General features: G+C 45.1%; 1 pseudogene; it reads left to right on the forward strand.

The window, feature by feature from the left end:
• Nucleotides 1–364: 364 nt before the first annotated feature.
• Nucleotides 365–12,433, forward strand: part of LOC139578703 (pituitary adenylate cyclase-activating polypeptide type I receptor-like) — an 86,572-nt pseudogene continuing 74,503 nt past the window's right edge.

Below are 12,433 nucleotides of genomic sequence, written 5' to 3' on the forward strand. Positions count from 1 at the left end.
TTGTCTGTTAAATAGACCTCAAGGTTATTTTCTGACACCTACAGAAGTATCTCTCCGGTCTCAAGCACTGTTCCAGCCAAATGCACTAGCCTCACGAGACAATAAAATACATTTAGGCTTAAGTCCACTGCAATTATGCTTACCAAGGTTTCCCTAATGTTTTAGTATTTAACATTAACAGTGGATATAGTACACTTTTATAACATAAGAAGCCAGTGGACAAACTACGGTCGTTCTTTATCTCCAAGGAGGACAAGCACGTCTACTACTCTGAGTGTGCGCTTTCGCTGTGTACTGTAGCTGGCTTTTGAGTAGGAGGCGCGCACCTCATTCCCTCAGTCGAGTCCTGTCTCTTGTACGAGTATGGCGAAGTCTTGCTAGAAACTAAGCCCAGCATACCTGCGCTGGAGAAACCCCGCAAAACTTCTGTATAACGACGACAAGAAGGGTTACATACAGGCAAATGCAAAATCTGTGGATAATAGACAAAGAGAATCAAACAATACTAGTTTTCGTTCATGTGGTAGAGTAACAACTAACCAGTGTTTCATTAAATAATTAGGATACTTATTTAGAGTTATGTCAATGCAATGTACTATTCTTTGAACCATCTGTTATACTAAGAAAAGGGGCAATTAATTATAAAGGACAATGTTACTCACTAAAACTTCGTCGTTGAAATGGATACGCACGTTATTTGCTATTTGGCTGCATCAGATTGTATGGGAAACGGTAAGTAAATGCTTTTATAACATTCAAAACATTATTTTGACCTCTTTTACTTCCAAATCAATTTAATCATCAATATAACATATTTTATGCAATGCTCTATAACACACTATCCAAACACTACATTATTTCTATAGGTTAAATGAGAAAGAATTCTAAAAAGTTTGGGACTTAATTTCCCTGATTATTAGGCTGCAACACTGAATCTTTCATCCAGTTTTACAGCTCATTGTCTTTCTAATTGTCATCATAGCCCCAGGATTCGGCTGGTTATTGTTAAGTTAATTTCCTTTGAGAAAGGATCGTGCTGAGTCTGGTGTGTTCCGGTGCCAACCGCGGAGACCGGGGCACAGCGACTGTGTCTAATTTAGCTGAGTACTCCGTGCGGTACCCGTACAGTATCATTTTTCTGAAGGCGTCAATGAGCAGCAAGAGTCCAGTTCTCCGGGGCTGCCTGTGAGAGAGACTTGAGTGTCTCCCGTGTCTCTATTAGGACACATGTCCTTGGCATCAATTATCTCCCTGTAGTGCTCAAAGTCAAGCAAAAAGAAAGTGTAAACAAATTAATGCTGTCTTTCAATAGGGGAAAGATCCACAACTAGGGTAACTTGGGGGGAAATGCCCCCCTTGTCACGTTCCTGACCTGTTTTCTGTTGTTTTGTATGTGTGTGATGGTCAGGGCGTGAGTTTTGGGTGGGCATTCTATGTTGTGTGTTTCTATGTTGGTTTAGGGTTGCCTGGTATGGCTCTTAATTAGAGGCAGGTGTTTTGCGTTCCTCTAATTAAGAGTCATATTTAGGTAGGTTGTTTCACTGTGTTCGTTGTGGGTGGTTGTCTCCTGTGTCAGTGTTTGTCGCACCATACGGGACTGTTCGGTTTGTGTTGTACATCGTCATTTTTATGTGTAGGCTATTTTCCCTGTTCGTGCGTTCTCGTGTTTAATGTAAGTTCGTCGTTCAGGTCTGTCTACTCCGTTTGTTGTTTTGTTAGTTTATAGTGAAGTTCGTGTTTTCGTCTTGTCTTTAATAAACATTATGTGTTCACAACCCGCTGCGCCTTGGTTCCCTCAATACTCCTCCTTTTCGGTTGAAGAGGAGGAGGACCACCGTTACAGAACCAACCACCAATCCAGAATCAAGCAGCGGGTTAACGGACAGCCACGACAGCAGCAGTGGGAAAAGGAGGATTGGACATGGGAAGAGATCCTGGACGGTAAAGGACCCTGGGCAGAGCCAGTGGAGTGTCGCCGCCCCAAAGCGGAGCTGGAGGCAGCGAAAGCGGAGAGGCGACGTTATGAGGAGGCAGCACGGAAGCAAGGCTGGAAGCCCGCAAGTACTACCCTAAAATTTCTTGGGGGGTGGCTAAGAGGTAGTGGGCCGAGGGCAGGTAGGAGACCTGCGCCCACTTCCCAGGCTAACCGTGGAGAGCGGGAGTACGGGCAGACGCCGTGTTACGCAGTAGAGCGCACGGTGTCTCCTGTACGGGTGCATAGCCCAGTGCGGGTTATTCCACCTCCCCGCACTGGTAGGGCTAGATTGAGCATTGAGCCAAGTGCCATGAGGCCGGCTCTACATATCTGGCCACCAGTACGTCTCCTTGGGCCGGCTTACATGGCACCAGCCTTACGCATGGTGTCCCCGGTTCGCCTACATAGCCCGGTGCGGGTTATTCCACCTCCCCGCACTGGTCGGGCGACGGGGAGCATTCAACCAGGTAAGGTTGGGCAGGCTCGGTGCTCAAGGGAGCCAGTACGCCTACACGGTCCGGTATTTCCGGCGCTACGCACTAAGCCACCTGTGCGTCTCCAGAGCCCTGTTCCTCCTCCACGCACTCTCCCTATGGTGCATGTCTCCAGCCCAGTGCCTCCAGTTCCGGCACCACGCACTAAGCCATCTGTGCGTCTCCAGAGCCCTGTACGCACTGTTCCTTCTCCCCGCACTCGCCCTGAGGTGCGTGCCCTCAGCCCGGTACCTCCAGTTCCGGTACCACGCACCAGGCCTATAGTGCGCTTCGAGAGGTCAGTGTGCCCTGTCCCTGCTCCCCGCACTAGCCTTGAAGTGCGTGCCGTCATCCCGGTACCTCCAGTTCCGGCACCACGCACCAGGCCTACTGTGCACCTCAGCAGGGCATAGTCGGCCGTCTGCCCAACGCCTTCTGCACTGCCTGTCTGCCCAGCTCCGTCTGAGCCATCTGTCTGCCCAGCGCCGTCGGAGCCATCTGTCTGCCCAGCGCCGTCGGAGCCATCTGTCTGCCCAGCGCCGTCGGAGCCATCTGTCTGCCCAGCGCCGTCGGAGCCATCTGTCTGCCCAGCGCCGTCGGAGCCATCTGTCTGCCCAGCGCCGTCGGAGCCATCTGTCTGCCCAGCGCCGTCGGAGCCATCTGTCTGCCCAGCGCCGTCGGAGCCATCTGTCTGCCCAGCGCCGTCGGAGCCATCTGTCTGCCCAGCGCCGTCGGAGCCATCTGTCTGCCCAGCGCCGTCGGAGCCATCTGTCTGCCCAGCTCCGTCTGAGCCATCTGTCTGTCCAGCTCCGTCTGAGCCATCTGTTTGCCCAGCGCCGTCTGAGCCATCTGTCTGCCCAGCGCCGTCTGAGCCATCCGTCTGCCACGAGCCATTAGAGCCGCCCGTCTGTCCCGAGCCGTTAGAGCCGTCCGTCAGTCAGGAGCCGCTAGAGCCGTCCGTCAGTCAGGAGCCGCCAGAGACGCCAGCCAGTCAGGAGCTGCCAGAGCCGCCAGCCAGTCAGGAGCTGCCAGAGCCGCCAGCCAGTCGGGAGCTGCCCTACAGTCATGAGCTGCCCTACAGTCATGAGCTGCCCTACAGTCATGAGCTGCCCTACAGTCATGAGCTGCCCTACAGTCATGAGCTGCCCTACAGCCCGGACCTGCCAGAGTCCCTCAGCCCGGACCTGCCAGAGTCCCTCAGCCCGGACCTGCCAGAGTCCCTCAGCCCGGACCTGCCAGAGTCCCTCAGCCCGGACCTGCCAGAGTCCCTCAGCCCGGACCTGCCAGAGTCCCTCAGCCCGGACCTGCCAGAGTCCCTCAGCCCGGACCTGCCAGAGTCCCTCAGCCCGGACCTGCCAGAGTCCCTCAGCCCGGACCTGCCAGAGTCCCTCAGCCCGGACCTGCCAGAGTCCCTCAGCCAGGACCTGCCAGAGTTCCTCAGCCAGGACCTGCCCCTTATCCCGGTGCTGCCCCTTATCCCGGTGCTGCCCCTTATCCCGGTGCTGCCCCTTCATTTAGGTGGTTTTAGTTGGAGGGTGGTCATTGGGAGGGGGATACAGAAGCGGGGAGTGACTATGGTGGTGTGGGGACAGCGTCCGGAGCCTGAGCCACCACCGTGGTCAGATGCCCACCCAGACCCTCCCCTGGACTTTGTGCTGGTGCGCCCGGCGTTCGCACCTTGAGGGGGGGGTTCTGTCACGTTCTTGACCTGTTTTCTGTTGTTTTGTATGTGTGTGATGGTCAGGGTGTGAGTTTTGGGTGGGCATTCTATGTTGTGTGTTTCTATGTTGGTTTAGGGTTGCCTGGTATGGCTCTTAATTAGAGGCAGGTGTTTTGCGTTCCTCTAATTAAGAGTCATATTTAGGTAGGTTGTTTCACTGTGTTCGTTGTGGGTGGTTGTCTCCTGTGTCAGTGTTTGTCGCACCATACGGGACTGTTCGGTTTGTGTTGTACATCGTCATTTTTATGTGTAGGCTATTTTCCCTGTTCGTGCGTTCTCGTGTTTAATGTGAGTTCGTCGTTCAGGTCTGTCTACTCCGTTTGTTGTTTTGTTAGTTTATAGTGAAGTTCGTGTTTTCGTCTTGTCTTTAATAAACATTATGTGTTCACAACCCGCTGCGCCTTGGTTCCCTCAATACTCCTCCTTTTCGGTTGAAGAGGAGGAGGACCACCGTTACACCCCTTAAGGGAAATATTTGGTAAAATTTAAATATGTACATATTGGCGATCCTCAGGCATACACATTTTGAAGGGAAATAAGTGGGCGGAATTTTGGTTGTTGTTTTTCAATAAAAACTAAATTTGCCCCTTTAGGATTGTGTTCAAATCAATTGTATACCTTGTAATTGACTCTTAAAAGTCATTCCAAAATGATTTGGAAAATGTTAATATAACTAACAAATTGCTGTAAATTTACAGCAACACTTTAACAGTTAGTAATCTGTAATTCTATATTACAGTACTGCAAAGGGCAATGCATTATAGGGGCTCAATGGCGTTCTGCTACACTGCGAAAATTACAACACAATTGTACAGTAAAGTAATGTATTACCTGTTTTGCTATTTATTTACAGCAGCATACTGTGAATTATGGTGCATTGTGGGAAAATGTTCTTGGTGGCTAAATAATCTCTGGCTCATTAACATATTTTGAAGCGTGTCTTGTAGGAGGCTAGATTTGTTGCACCCATTAGTGAGAATGCTATATCCCACAGAATACAGTACCATACCGTTTTTTGGGAATCTATAAACCTTTTTCTGTAAATCTTCAGTAATCCAGTGGCAACTGTGCTGCTAGAAATTTGCTGTATTTCAGTACTATACTGTAATTTTGGAGTTCCAAAACGCTATTGTGGATGCATGGTGTTGTGGCTCATTACCCTTTTCACATGTACCAACAAACGGGTGTGATAATTATACAGTGGTCCCTGCAGTGTACGCTCAAACCGGTGTGATTAGAACACTTATTTAGAACATCCAGTTTCGATTGACACAACAATCAGCATTTGAGCTGGACACTGTTTTCACAAAAACATTTTGCACAAACACAGTCCTTACAAAGTTATGTCCAGAATGTGACCAGTTTATTTTGGGATGCAATGTTCAGATATTCACAGAAGTATCTACAGCATAACACAATCATCCAAACTGGAAAATGTAGGCTACATTTGTCCTAGCGCTAACTGAGGAAAGGTTGACGTAACACAAGCGGTCATATTTTTATAACTCTCGACTGACAGAAACTACAATATGAATTATCTAATAGCAATTACTATTTATAATTAATCACATCATGGGTGAACTCACCATTGATCGAAATAATTGAGGAAAACAGTTACTAGAAATCAAAAGTAATCCGATTATGTTTTTTTTTGTTGCATCAACCAAACATAATAAGAGGAGCCAAGATGAGTTTGGTCTGTTTGCAGTATGCATGTTGAAGGGGGTGTGTCATCTACATCATTCCCTTCCCTTCATTCCCTTCCGGAAGTTTACCCGAAAGATGAGTGACCCATTTCTTCACCTCATCATAACATCTTTGGTCCGACAGATGTTTTACGTGACACACAGAATGCATTGTATAGTGTCAACAAACATTGTGCCACACATAGCTGGCAAATAGTTTAGCATTAGCTCATTATAATCAGTACAACCTTCAAATAAGTATTTTACACATAGGTGTCCATTACAATATATGCAATAATCGTAATGCATTATTTGACACCAGTACTTGAAAACGTGTGAATAAAACAGTAAATACATTATGCTCCATACATATATACTGTATCCACCTACAGTAGAAACGACAACACAATATACATAAAATAAGGAACTTACTTCTATAAGAACGCACACATGTCCAAAGTTATTATTTGTAAGGAAAACAACGGGGAAGGCAATGCGAGCGCCAGCCAGAACATTTTCCAAGACTGCACAAATGTCTGCATACTTGATCTGCATAAAAATTGGTGAAGTGTGTGGGCTATCCTCGAAGAGAGAACCCACGAAGAGATACGTTTCTCCGGCTCAGTAAAGCCTCAAACATAAATTGTCCACAACGCTGAAACGGGCTACTTATATGTGAATTGATGAGGAGGCGGATCACACCTCAATTCAAACTGTTAGAAAATACAACTTGTCAGAAAAGAATTTGAAATTGACAAGTTGAAACATAGCCTATAGATAATTAGCAGCAGCGCATATTATCTGTCCTGTTGCATAATAATCACATTTTGGAAAAGTGAGTGCATTCTGATATCACCTGCATAAATCAACTCACGCTGGGGCGACCGTTAGAGATATTTGGAACTCGCGTATGAAAAGGTTAATACATTTTGAGGGTTGCCTATACTTGTTGCACCCGTTAGTGAGATTGCTGTACCAATTTAAGTGACATGTGGTAGTAGTTCCCTAACACTGAGAAGTGTCCAGGAGGGCATGAGACGAAGGAATGTATAGTGTCGGTGGAGAAAGGGGGGTGTGTGTGTGTGTGTGTGTGTGTGTGTGTGTGTGTGTGTGTGTGTGTGTGTGTGTGTGTGTGTGTGTGTGTGTGTGTGTGTGTGTGCCCGCTCGCTCATGGGGCTGGAGATCAAAGGTGTCTGGCGTAAGAAAGGCAGGTTGAGGTTGCCAAGGTCAGAGTAGTACAGCAAGTGTTGAATGATGAAGCAGTGAAGAGTGGTAGAAGATGGTAAAGGGTGAGGGATCCTGAGAAGATTCTTGTGAGTAAGCAGAGACCAATAGAGTGTTGGGAGTAATATGTGCTTCAGTAAGGTGGGTTTCTTAGCATTCATAGCCATGGTTGTCAACTGTACTGCAGAAATGGAACGTAATTCACAGAAAATATAGGTTGTGGTGGCAGCTGCAAAGAACTACTTAGGATTGCGAGGTTTTACCGCAGAAGAGTTGCAGGGGGTGTTGAGTAGGATTAGATGGGGTTATTAAATAGTGGAATGGGGTGGTGCTTTTTGTTTTGTTGTGAGGACTAATAGTTGGCAGGGTAATTTTCCTTTTTCCCAATTTTGTATTACCGGAATGTTATGTAGGTAGGCCGTGACTGGCCTCACACTCCAGCACAGTAGGTGGCGGTGTATGCTCCTAAAAGTTGGATGCGCTGTTAGCAATTGTTGTAATTTTATTACAATACATTTTAACAATATTTTGCAAATATATTTACTGCAGCATTCTGTAAATTAGAGAGAACATATTTTTAGACGTGCCATGTAAGAGGCGATATTTGTTGCACCCGTTAGTGAGTGCTGTACCAATTGAAGTGATAAGTGGTAGTAGTACCTTAACAACTTAATATATTCAGGAGACAGGTCAGAGTGACAGTGTCTTAAACCTGTTAGTGGTTGAATATTAAGCTGTGTCCTTTTGATTTGTTCTGCCTTGTAATCAAAGACAGTTTGGAAGCCTTTGTTTAAGGGTTCTAGAAGTGTAAGTGATATGAAACACCAAATACTCATAAATATGCTGCAATATACAAATACCTAGCAGCCAACTTGCTTGAACTAATCCCAAGTAATTAGTGAAATACTAACATGATTACAGTAGAATTGACTTCATTACAGTACATTAGGCTAATTTCACAGTATTGTACCATAACACTGTGCTGCATTTGAAAGTAACTTACAGAAAGATGGTGCAAAGATACATCCAAAAGATATCCTATTACAGTTACATTATAGTTTGAAGACCAATGTATTCTAAACTACAACAACATTCCTAGTAACGGTTACAGAAACATTGTCCTTGCTATAACTGTTAATATATATATATATATACAGTGGGGAGAACAAGTATTTGATACACTGACAATTTTGCAGGTTTTCCTACTTACAAAGCATGTAGAGGTCTGTAATTTTTATCATACGTACACTTCAACTGTGAGAGAAGGAATCTAAAACAAAAATCCAGAAAATCACATTGTATGATTTTTAATTAATTAATTTGCATTTTATTGCATGACATAAGTATTTGATACATCAGAAAAGCAGAACTGAATATTTGGTACAGAAACCTTAGTTTGCAATTACAGAGATCATACGTTTCCTGTAGTTCTTGACCAGGTTTGCACACACTGCAGCAGGGATTTTGGCCCACTCCTCCATACAGACCTTCTCCAGATCCTTCAGGTTTCGGGGCTGTCGCTGGGCAATACGGACTTTCGGCTCCCTCCAAAGATTTTCTATTGGGTTCAGGTCTGGAGACTGGCTAGGCCACTCCAGGACCTTGAGATGCTTCTTACGGAGCCACTCCTTAGTTGCCCTGGCTGTGTGTTTCGGGTCGTTGTCATGCTGGAAGACCCAGCCACGACCCATCTTCAATGCTCTTACTGAGGGAAGGAGGTTGTTGGTCAAGATCTCGCGATACATGGCCCCATCCATCCTCCCTTCAATACGGTGCAGTCGTCCTGTCCCCTTTGCAGAAAAGCATCCCCAAAGAATGATGTTTCCACCTCCATGCTTCACGGTTGGGATGGTGTTCTTGGGGTTGTACTCATCCTTCTATTCCTCCAAACACGGCGAGTGGAGTTTAGAGCAAAAAGCTCAATTTTTGTCTCATCAGACCACATGACCTTCTCCCATTCCTCCTCTGGATCATCCAGATGGTCATTGGCAAACTTCAGACGGGCCTGGACATGCGCTGGCTTGAGCAGGGGGACCTTGCGTGCGCTGCAGGATTTTAATCCATGACGGCGTAGTGTGTTACTAATGGTTTTCTTTGAGACTGTGGTCCCAGCTCTCTTCAGGTCATTGACCAGGTCCTGCCGTGTAGTTCTGGGCTGATCCCTCACATTCCTCATGATCATTGATGCCCCACGAGGTGAGATCTTGCATGGAGCCCCAGACCGAGGGTGATTGACCGTCATCTTGAACTTCTTCCATTTTCTAATAATTGTGCCAACAGTTGTTGCCTTCTCACCAAGCTGCTTGGCTATTGTCCTGTAGCCCATCCCAGCCTTGTACAGGTCTACAATTTATCCCTGATGTCCTTACACAGCTCTCTGGTCTTGGCCATTGTGGAGAGGTTGGAGTCTGTTTGATTGAGTGTGTGGACAGGTGTCTTTTATACAGGTAACGAGCTCAAACAGGTGCAGTTAATACAGGTAATGAGTGGAGAACAGGAGGGCTTCTTAAAGAAAAACTAACAGGTCTGTGAGAGCCGGAATTCTTACTGGTTGGTAGGTGATCAAATACTTATGTCATGCAATAAAATGCAAATTAATTACTTAAAAATCATACAATGTGATTTTCTGGATTTTTGTTTTAGATTCCGTCTCTCACAGTTGAAGTGTACCTATGATAAAAATGACAGACCTCTACATGCTTTGTAAGTAGGAAAACCTGCAAAATCGGCAGTGTATCAAATACTTGTTCTCCCCACTGTATATATATATATATATATATATATATATATATATATATATATATAATTATTTTATTTTTTATCCTTAGATGAATGCATTGACTAAGTCAATCTGGACAAGAGCATCTGGTTATGACAAATGAATGTTATGTTAAAAATAAATGTTTTTATTTATTTATAAGCTTTGCAAAAGCTTTGCAAATTTGATGCAAATTTTCATCAAATTTGGCGTTGTTTGGTGTTGGAGGTCATTAAATGATACCCAGCTGTGTGCTTTCACATTTACATTTAGTTCATTTATCATACACTATTATCCAGAGTGAATTACAGTCAGTGTATTAAACTAAGGTAAACAATAATATACCACAGTCATAGCAAGTAAAAATATTGTGCTACCCTTACTGAAAATGTTGTAGTTAAGCAGGCTACTTGCAAGTCTATATTTGTATTATAAAATACATGTATTCTAATTAAACTGTTACAAAATAGGCTACATGAATTGTAGTTCAGGCCAGTGAAATACAAATGACAGAATAGGTATGGAAGTACTTATAACAAATACATGTAACAGAAACACTGCCCGTTGTTGGTCATATGCAGTCAAAATGATGTTTTTCATGAAATTGGATGATATTTGGATGAAACCAGATGAAAGTATGATGACCAAAGTATGAAAAATGACTTTTGCTTCTACATTGATAAAGTATTATCATGAAGTTACTAGTCCCCTTCCCAATGTCAAACAGTTAGATTTATTATTAAGGGATAAGGTGACATCGCCTTAACTCTCCTTTGAATACACCAATGCCTCCGTGGGGGCAGATCTCTGTACGTACCTTGTGCTGTCTATGGATGGATTCACTCATGTGGAGGCAACCATGAGCAGCCATATATCTGCTGCTACCAGGGTTGGAAAATCAGGGGTTGGTGCTGCGTCTGGTGCTGGGACTGTAGGCCTGGAAGCAACAGGAACCGGGAACCAGGAGGAAAGACAACTTGAGGAGCAAGCAGACACACAAGGGAGCCCTAGACCCAGGGGTCAGAGATGGCCCTCCCCTGGGGTCTGCTCGCTCCGGGTTAAGGTGTGATGTTTGGTCCCCCCTCCATCCTCTTTTGGTGGTGGAGGGTTCCAGGTTGGTTCCGTGAGTGTGATAGTGGGAGGTAGGTGTAGGTAGAAATCGAGAGAGACAGAAAGGGGGGGTGGTGGTAGAAAATGTGTTCATTGGCCTTTGCTGGTGCTGGAGCCTTGGTTGTCGCGTAAAAGCAAAGCGACGCGGCAGCCAGGCTGAAGGCTAAAAACCGGGTCTGAGCTTTGTCTTGGTCTGGGCAGCTCGGGGGGCAATTAAGATTTTGAACTTCCATCTTGCCGTTCATTCCACAGTTTGATGCTGGTTAGATCCTGATGTTCCTTGGCTCCCACATATATAACATTTACTTAGAAATTCACTTGATGAAGGCGACAGGACTGAAAATGAACGAATTCAGCAACATTGTCTCTGTCACTAACAAATATACTCACGGGTAATAACTCTGTAATTCACTTGAAAAGGCAAGGCGACCTGGGAAATTATATTGGAGGCGTGGCTTGGTGGGGGCAATGTTCAAGATGATACCACTCAAATTTGGACCCCCTACAGGGTCGCAGTGACTCTATCGGTTTGAGTAATGACAACAAAATCACTTTACGTAACTGTACTCATATGTTACGTGCAACGGGTTTCCTTCAAAGTTTTGAGTAATGACAGCACATTGGGTTTTACAGTGCAGCCTCCACCTCCAGCCTGTTCACGTGTTCTTAGAAAGTCATTGCGCAATCCCGTGTGAAACAGAGTTTTGACTGGCCACTATTGAAAAAAGGATCCCAGCTTTTTTGGACTGCGACATTTGTTGCTCAACTCTTAAAATTAAGGACATGAATCCACTTTACAACCAGTGTAGCCTACCTGGCAAATTAAAAACGTATATACAGGAAGCACTTCCTCCATTCGCTATTCGAGTGCAGGATACGGATGACGTGTCTTTTTTTGCTGGAGTTGATGAATATGAGGTTGAAAAGTGGTGGAATTGTCCTATATAGACGTTGGTTTTACTGTAATATATCTCAAAGATATAGACCTATCTCACTATGTACACTTCTTCCACTGCCATTAATAATACTTTCATCCAGTTGAGCAAGCACACAAAGTTTATACTGAAACTTCCTTTTCTACTGTAGTTATAGATACTGTCACTGTCTTTGGAGAACTGTCACCTTCTCCCGTGGGTGGGTGGGGGTATATAAACAGAGCCCTAACCCAAACAGCATCAGTAGCAGATGGTGTCTATAATGAAGTAAACAAGGTGGTGTTTCAAAGGGAGATGCTGTTTTGCTGTGAGTAGTTTTGGTGGGACTGTTTTTCACTGCCCTACAGATGGGACAGGAGGGGAGAGATGGTTGGAAGACAGGGTGATAATGAGTGTGTAACTCTACAGTATGTGTTGAATAGTTAATGATATAGTGTGCATAAAGGGACAATGTTGTATGGTGGCACTTGTCATCTCGGTAAAGATGTACAAATGCAGGAATATGTTTCACATTACACAAGTTCTGTGCTTTTTCATAGCTAAAAACTCCTCC

Source organism: Salvelinus alpinus, chromosome 6 (genome assembly GCF_045679555.1).
Source record: "Salvelinus alpinus chromosome 6, SLU_Salpinus.1, whole genome shotgun sequence".
In the NCBI taxonomy this organism is placed as follows: domain Eukaryota; kingdom Metazoa; phylum Chordata; class Actinopteri; order Salmoniformes; family Salmonidae; genus Salvelinus; species Salvelinus alpinus.